General features: G+C 39.8%; 1 long non-coding RNA gene across 1 annotated transcript; it reads left to right on the top strand.

The window, feature by feature from the left end:
* The first annotated feature begins 2,524 nt into the window (after positions 1-2,524).
* On the top strand, positions 2,525-5,986 carry LOC134155779 (uncharacterized). The gene is made up of 3 exons (XR_009961723.1): positions 2,525-2,640; positions 4,051-4,296; positions 5,748-5,986. It is a non-coding gene; the product is annotated as an uncharacterized LOC134155779 (long non-coding RNA).
* The last annotated feature ends 2,955 nt before the right edge of the window (positions 5,987-8,941 follow it).

The following is an 8,941-nucleotide window of genomic DNA, read 5'->3' as shown; positions in this document are numbered from 1 at the left end:
TGTCTCTGTGTTTAAGACATGAACTCTATTGAAGGAACAGAAAACATTGTTTTGGATCCTGTCACAAACTAAACAGTGCAAGCAAAACCAGTCTTTCTCTCTCTGTTTTGAGCAGATGTGGGACTGCCACACTGGACCTGAGCCACTCTCCCATCCCATGGGGACAACCAGGGAAAACACTGATGAAGCCTCTCAGATGACACAGACCATGAAGGCAGGGGTCTCTGCTTATCCCTGCAGTCTGACTTCTGAATATGAGGAGCTGTGTACATTCAGCTTTCTCCTTCATTAATGGGAGTTTTCTTCATAGAGATGCTGAACAGCAAATTTTGAAATAGGAATAACTGCTTACCTTTTAAATTGCAATCTGCTGCAAGACATGTTTGGTGAAAATGTAATGAGAGGAGTTCCTAGGGGACACATAATGGAACCACAGTAAATCAGAAGCACAGGAGACTGAAAGGGAAAAGAAACACCCTCTTGTGTACACTGAACGAGTTACTTGATAAACTGGAGCTGTAGCAGAGCTGTGAACTTTGTCAAGTAAAGCACACCACAAAGCCTGAGATTTCACCACTGCTTTTCAGTACACCATGCTTCAATCAACTGAATAAAGGCTCGGAGCTGGTAGCAAAACCAGAGCCATGACAACAGCAACCCAGTATTGTGCCCCACTGGGCCAGCATGCAATGCAAACTTCCCAAAGAAACCAGGTGGCTCGGGGTGCTGTCATGATGTTCCATTGTAATTATGAGCTTCAGCACCTCTGATGAATGTCTCAGCAAGCTGGCTGCTACCAGCATTATGAAATGTATTTCTGCACAGACACAGGAGAACAAAAATAGGACTTTCATTTCTTGTTAGATGTCCATGGCCAGAATATTCCTGTCCAGATTAATAAAGTCATTATTAATTTAGAAAAACATGCCTCTTGTATCCCTTTATATAAATCTACCTCTGTGGTGATAGCTAAGCAGCAGGACATCTTAGTGCACCACCTGCGGCAGCCTGCTTAACAACCTCCCACTGCATCAACAGAAGTCACAGGCAGTCTCCAGACAGCAACTGTAGTCATGCGGGCAAAGCAGCTGACAGCGCACCTCTAGCTCTACTTAGAGGGACTTGGAAATGTATAATGCTATATTAGTAAGTAAAGCCTCTAGTTAGGCTAACTTAAAGTAGCTGTTAATCTTTGCTAATGAAAATCTGTGGCTATGATCCTAAGTCTTTTTCCTGTTTCTCAAATACTTCTGAAGCTTTGGGTGCTATCCAACACCTATTGACTTTCAAGCAAAAATCTGACTAGAGAAGGCCACATCTGCTGACAGTCCTGTAGCAGTTCCAGAGGCTACTCAACATGGGAGGAGTCAGAATTCAACAGAGGCTTCCCTGACTAGCCTGATACTCCTGTCATACTCACATGAGCCTCCTGCATATGCCACTAGCAGTGCAGTCAACTGGCACTGTGCATCAGACTCTGGCATGGGGTGGAGTGTCTACAGTTTTTCTCCTTGGTGAAAATCACTGTTGTTACAGCTCAAGTGCTCCTGCAGGTAGCTCTTTCCCTTCTAAACTGATTTTGAGGTTTTTGCACAAGCAGAACCTGGGTTTCTAGTTTTCACAGTGACAGAAGTTGCATACTTGTGGGCTGAAAAAAGACTGATCAGATTTGTCATTTTTACTCTTCTGCTTATCCAGAGTAGAGATGAGCCTCCAAGCAAAACAATCTGCAGCCTCAGGGGACCTTTGGACTTGGCACTTGAGCTTCACTTTGTAAGCATCTCTTTTGCCAGCGTGTCTAAGCTAGAAATGGCAAACCTGGACATGACAGCTGAGGAAAATGAGAGCAGGTTAGGAAAGCACTAATGACTGCAGTTCACTTTAAGACTCCCCCTTAACCTGGGAGAACTGACTAATGAGTTTTGACTAGTGTAACATTAATGCCTTTCTCCCTTCTGTAGCCTCGAGGCTGCCTTGCCCAGAAGCAGAGTGTGGTGAGGGTGCGCTCTGAAGGCACTTTGCCACTCATGTAGTTTCCCTTACTTTGGGAAGATGTCTGTGCAATTTGTTAAGTAAGTAAGTTTAAAACTGCTCAGCTTTGCAGAGAAAAGCAGAGGAGCCTCAGGAGGGCCAGCGCATGCTTGGAGACTGCCAATGTGGGGACATGTCATTATGCACAGGGAGTGACTGAACAGTGGGCCCCAGGATGGGAATGAGCTTCTTCAGTGTGAACATCGACAAGCCTCTGCATGAAACTTACTTTCATTAGTGTCACCACTGTATCCTTATGTCATATGTAGAGAGACAGTGACAGGCAGGAAACCTGACTTAAAACTCTTCAGGAAGACACCACCTCTGCTAGTGAGACAGGACCTCCATTTCTGCAGCCTCTGTACTCAAGTCCTGAGGTAACATTTCAGCAGGCCAAAATAAGCCTATTTAATGAGGTCTGGGGGGCATTGTGCCTCTTGCCAGGTCCTCATTAGTAAACTGACTGCGCTACAAATAGGCAAAACCCATCAGGCTATTACAGTCAGATACTGCTGCTGGGCCTGTTGCTGATTTACAAAGATCAGCTGTTCTGGGTTAAGCAATAGCATATGGGAACTTGTCAGGAACTTCCTTGAAGTAAGCCCTAAAGTAAGTTACATCTTTATGGGAAAATATTTAAAAATAAAACCATATGAAGGGGCATGCAGGAAAAATGGCTCAAAGTAGAAAAAGCTCTGTTTCTATTTTGCTATAACTCACTGTCTGCATCTGGTAAAGAAAAAAGAGGAAGAAGCAACTTCACTAGAAGTGAAGTTGCTACTTCAGGGGTGAAGAAAATGGTGGTTATTCCAAACTTAGCATCAAAGATTTTTTTTGATCTTGGAATTATTTAATCTTTTTTCCGCTCCTCTATCTCGGCATCAGAATTTAAGGTTTTTCTTTTTTGCCTTCATTTCTGTTTCTTCAGTTGTGAGAAATTGTTGTGATAGGGGCAGGCAGTGAAAATAGCGTAAGCTGGAGGTGTCAACACTCTCCCATGTCCATGAGTATTTCAATACTAAGTTTTCATCTGTAGTAGGCTAAAGTAGGTATTCTATGTGGGATGGTGATCCCAGCAAAGAAAAGACTTACTTAGAAAAAAATGAATTGGTTTCAGTGCAAGTGTAATTGTAAATTTGACCATATGAAAAATACTGTATATATGACTCTAGGACAGCTACCCCATCAGTAAACTCCAGTAGCTGAGAAGTTATGGTACAGAGCCCATAGTAGAGTCCATCATACATGAACTGTATATGAAGGACATCAATTCATACAGTTTGTTCTTACCCTGATGCTAGCAGAGCACCAGGGTAAGCATCTTTAGTTAGGAAATGCAGTTGCGGTTTACAAGAGATTTGGCAGAGGCTTCTCAGGAATGATGGGCTTATGGTCCACAGAAAATCAATTCATCGTCTAATTCATGAAATGGCTTCTGCTGGGCAGGCCCAGACTTTCCCTTCCTGCAGTCTGATTTGCTGGCTTTCACACCTCTAGGAAAAAGGCCCATATTTATCCCCTCACAACACCAAAAATTTATTACTGGACACTTTTAGCCTCTGTTCTATTTCAGTGTTTCGCCTCAGGATTTGGTCTGGAGTTGTTTTCACAGTCAACAAGGCTGAAGGAAAACATTTCGAGAAGTTCGCAGCAGCATGCTAAGAATTTAGCAGGAAGCTGAACACTGTATTTCCATAGAAAAGTGGATGAACCAAGATCTTTTTATAAGTAAGAGGAAATGAAGCTTATGTTTTGTGGGTTTTAAAAATAAGTTGTTGCATCTTCCACATATTACATGCAAATAAAAGGTCAAGAAAGCTAAAATTATTCACATATGCACAAAGCAGCACACACAATTTAATCTTAGAAGTATCTGGATTTGATACATACTGATACATTGATACATTTGATACATTTTGATACATCGATAACTAAATGGCATCTATGACCTCATAAATTTTGTTTACCTTAGCGGTCCCATTTTTCTACTTCTCTCTTCTAATTAAAGGGAAGGTGTAGCCCTCACAGATCTGCAGAGCTGCCCAGCGTGGAAGAAGGCGATTGCAGGACGTAAGAGCAGATGGATGCAGAGGGTTCAGCTGCCTGGCTGCGATGCTCCTGGGTTCCACACGCATTCTCAGCAGCCCCAGGAGACTCCTGCAGAATACAGAGTGCAAACCAAGGCTACCCCATTCTCATGTAAACACCGTGGCTGCAAACAGTAGGGGATATGGCATAGCAGTTACAGAGCCTTTCCTGAAACAGGTGAATGTTCCTTGATTTCACATCTTTAAGGATGAACATTTTAATTTCAATGATCATGACATGTTTCTTTTCCCTTTTTTGTAAATTCAAGTTTTATTTTTGCTTTCCCCCTATCACAAAGCATCTCAGGTTTGACCCTGTGCAGTTCTTTTAGTATTCTGGATGGAGATTCCTTGTGCGAGCACATAAATTTAGGCCTTAGATGAACCATGGATATGGTAATTTTAATTTCTATAGTCACAGTTCATTAGCCAACCACAGTTTTGTCCCCATATTCTACTTTACTATCTTTATTAAAAATGTAAGCATATATTACATTTCATTTTTGACTTAAAAGTCTTTAAACTTTTTACCATCCTTACTGTATAAGAGTTCTGCTCCATTTTCTTTTTCCTGCTTCTTTTTTCTATTTATTTGTCTCATGACCCTTTCAGAATGCATGTTTTAAACTGAATTTTCAAATTCAACCTGACCATGTATTTTGGCAAACTTCATTTTATTAATTTGGTCTTTGTCCATTACAACTTGAATACTTTATTTTCCAGCCTGTCTCTATTTACCTGTGCTCTAATATAAACAAGACTCATAAGTACAGCAGAGCCATGGTTCTGCATATATTTATTGAAAATTTGCACTTACTACACAGAAGCAGCTGAATATATTCTTCATTTTGAAAATGAAAATCAACAGGATATTAGCAGGAACGGGTAGCTGTAGAAAAGGCACATAGAAGCAAGCTAAATGCTTTTTATATGCAATTGGTGGATACCATTTCACTAAGTATAAACAGAAGAAAATAAGAAAAACATTAATTTTTTAATCTTGTTGATGGACAAGGACAGAGCTTTCAGAATACAAATTTAAGGCTCTTTTAAACAGGGAATATGTCTTCTCAGTTCACTAAGGAGTTAAATTTCTAATTAATATTTTTACAAGTGTTTTCTAAAGCCTTTTGAGAAAGATGACAAGAAATGCTGGCGCTGCATTTGTAATAGAAATACAGAGGTACAAGCTATACTATAAAAGTTGACATTTTTGCGAATTTTGTTTGTGAACTAAATTGTCTAAAAAATTTAGTCCTCTTGCTAAAAATAGCCTTTCTGGAGTTATGCAAAGAAACAATAAAAGAGGGCATTTCCCCCCTTTCCCCCCCCCCCCGTGATTAATACTGGACATAAAAATTAATTATTATTTTTTAAAAATAATCACAATAAATATTTTAAGCCTGACAGAATGGACTCAGCCAATGGACTTAGAATGGACTCATGCCAAAATCCTGTCAGCTGCAAAGGTATTGCTCATTTTTAACACCTGCAAAAGGCTGAAGAGAAATGGAGGGGAGAGGTTTGAGGTTTGTGAATTCATTGAGAAGTGACACAGTTGTAAACAGATACCAAATTAGCCTCTTTTTAGTGAAAATACTGTTTACTCTCTCCAGTATTTTCTTACAGCTCCTGGATGTTGGCTAAGGACATGAATCTTATCCTTGCATAACCTCTCAAGGATTATGCTGGGCCTTTACCAGTGTCCTCTGGCCAGCAGACAAAGACGTATTCAAAAGCTGGACCTTCCCTTTGGTGCCAGCAGTTACTAGAATAACTCCTTACAAAAGCAACTCTTCAGCAAAATGTCAGAGTTGTAAAGACATATGCTCTTCTCACTGTACCTGAGATGACTGCCTGCTTCTCACTAAAACGCACAGCAATGATTTTACATAGTATTATCTTCTTGTATTTTCTTGAAATGTTCACAAACACACCTGACATTCTCAAAACAAATTTGTTGTTTATAACTCTGATGATCTGCTGTGGTAGATATTAAATATAAAAAAAACAAGGTTTCCAAGAAAAGGCCAGTAGAAAAGTCATTAACTGAGTTCTAGCTCAAGGCATGCGAACAAAGTATGTAACAAAATAAGGTACAGCGGGGGTGATATGAAATTGTGAAATCATTATTAAGACCAAGAAATGGGGCTGTGATTTCTTTGTGTTCTTAGAAAGACTTTCCCTTTGTGATTCCATACCCTAAGTCCCAACATCCTGTTATTTCTTACACTATACCTGAGGCAAAGGGACAGTCGTCTTGTCTGAGGTCTCTGAATATCACTCTAGTCTTATCTCCTGGGCTTCAGTACTAATGCTGACATTCACTTTCTGTGGGCCTGAGTAAGCAATCTAAATGTATCTAAGTTCAGCAAACTATAAACTGATGAATATTATCTTTATTGTAATCACAGAGAGCTTTTCACAGTTTCAGTTTCATGCAAAATATGATACAGAAATACTGTCATATTTATACTAAAGACATAAGGACTCTCCTGCTCTTTTACTTAATATCACATCAGTAACTTTTCTGATCCATACAGTAAAGAGCAGCTAAGACCATCTATTTCACTGTCAGCTTTTTCACTTATAAGTGAGTCTTCTACAGTTTCACTTCAGGAGTCATATTCAATTTTTGTTATTTGAAGTTGTCTGGTCTGCCAAATTCTTTTTCTTCTTACTCAGCTGATTGCCTCTTGTCTGCTGACCCGTTCTTCAACATGGATTTTTTTCTGCACCATTGAGTGCACTGGACTCAGGAGCCAGTGCATCAGCTTTTGCACAAATATCTTTATTTCCTCCTAGCCCTTTGCTGTTTTAGCATTATCACATAGTGTTGCTGCTCTGAAAGTTATGAAAGGTTAATCATGTATGACAATACTGGTATCAAGCAGAAATGTTAACTAGCCTATTGCCTGCTTATGCATACACTATATATAATGTTTTTACATAACAGTTTTGCTTTACTAATGCCTATTCAGCATTACAGAGAGAGTGGAGAGAAAATCCTTTACAGAGTAGTGGATTTCTTATGACAAATTTTAGGCTGTGCTATATGAAAGGTGCTGGAGGACAAAGAGAAAGTAAGTAGAGTCTTTTGGCATGAAGTTCTCTGGGCTTCCTGCCTTTGGTGAGGTTTAGCGATAGTTTTAGAACCTCTGTAAAAAAATCTCTGAGTACATGGAAGTATTAAATAATAGTAGCAGCAATAAATAGCCCAATAATTGACTGGAAAATGTTGTGTTTTTCCAATGATTTTCAACTAGATAACACAATAAATTCATCATTATTTTGTGATGTTTTAATTTTGATATAATTTTTGCACTGAAAGAATTCTTTTCTACTCAGGGGTATTATAAAAAGCAGCAGAACATCTACACTGCTTATCTTTCCTTGGTTTTTGTTTTGATTTACTCCCAGTGCTACGAAAGTTGCCAATCAGATATGTATAATAGCACCTTCTAGGCTTAGCTAGGCCAGAAATGCAAACATTTCACAATGAGCCTGAAGGAGTCTGCTTTAGATTCAGATTGCAACCAAGTATATTAAACTCTTCTGCCAAAGGTCTGTAATTCTTTGTCACAGCTGTTATCTCCTTTTCCACCTTGTTTTCTATTTCTTTAAGAGAAGCTCTTTTCTTTCTTAGAATGTTTTCCTGTTTTTTCTGTTTTCTCTAGTTAATGATTATCATGCTGTTCTTCAGCAGGTTTATGTACCCATTAAAACACTGCAGAAAGACTTTGACTTTCTTACTATATTTGTTGAACTATTTAAGCAAGCAGACTGAATTTGTTTGAATCACAATGTTACTGAAATGGCTAAAAATGTATTATTTTCAAAATACTGTGAGACCTGTTTCTCTTACTACTTTGTTCAGGTCTAAAACATTTTAGATCAGTGCTGAGCTATGTGAATTCATTCTTTTTTCATATTTCGGGAACTTTATAATCTTACAGTATGCTAAGCTGTCCCTGAAGTAGGCTGACAAGAGGACTGGAATAGCTAAATGATTTAGCAAACATTACAGAGATCAAAATCCATCCAGAGGCTTGAGAGGTGGGTGAACCTCATGAAGTTCAACAAGGCCAAGTACAAGGTCCTTCACTTGGTTTGGGCCAGTCCCAAGCACAAATACAGGCTGGGTGGAGACTGGATTGAGAGCAACCCTGAGGAGAAGGATTTAGGGGTGTTGGTTGATGGGAAGCTCAATATGATCTGGCAGTGTGTACCTGCATCCTAGAAAGCCAAACATATGCTGGGCTGCATCAAAAGGAGCGTGACCAGCAGGTCAAGGGAGGTGATTCTCCCCCTCTACTCCACTCCCATGAGACCCCACTTGGAGTCCTGCATTCAGCTCTGGGGGCAATGAAGATGCTTGATGGCTGATGCACCTCTCCTATGAAGATAGGCTGAGGGAGTTGTTAAGCCTGGAGAAGGCTCCAGGGAGACCTGAGAACAGTCTTCCAGTACATAAAGGGGGCCTACAAGAAAGCTGGAAAAGTACTTTTTACAAGGGTATATAGGGATAGGACAAGGAGCAATGGCTTTAAACTTAGAAAGGGTTGATTTAGATTAGATACTAGGAATAAATTCTTTACTGTGAGGGTGACAAGATAGGTTGCCCAGAGAAGTGGACAGGGCCTGGAGCAACCGGGTCTGGTGGAAGGTGCCCTGCCCATGGCACAGGAGTTGGAATGAGAGGATCTTAAGGTCCTCGAACACAAACCATTCTATGATTCTATGAAAACAAGAAAGCAGTAATAAAAAACCAAATGAGACTATGCTGTAGACTATCTTAGTCTCTGTACATTACACTTAGAAAC

Source organism: Pezoporus occidentalis, unplaced genomic scaffold (assembly GCF_034315485.1).
Source record: "Pezoporus occidentalis ecotype Australia unplaced genomic scaffold, CSIRO_AGI_Poc_V1 ctg8, whole genome shotgun sequence".
Classification (NCBI taxonomy): domain Eukaryota; kingdom Metazoa; phylum Chordata; class Aves; order Psittaciformes; family Psittacidae; genus Pezoporus; species Pezoporus occidentalis.
The sequence above is the reverse complement of the archived record's forward strand: the minus strand, read 5'-3'. Positions and strand labels throughout refer to the sequence as shown.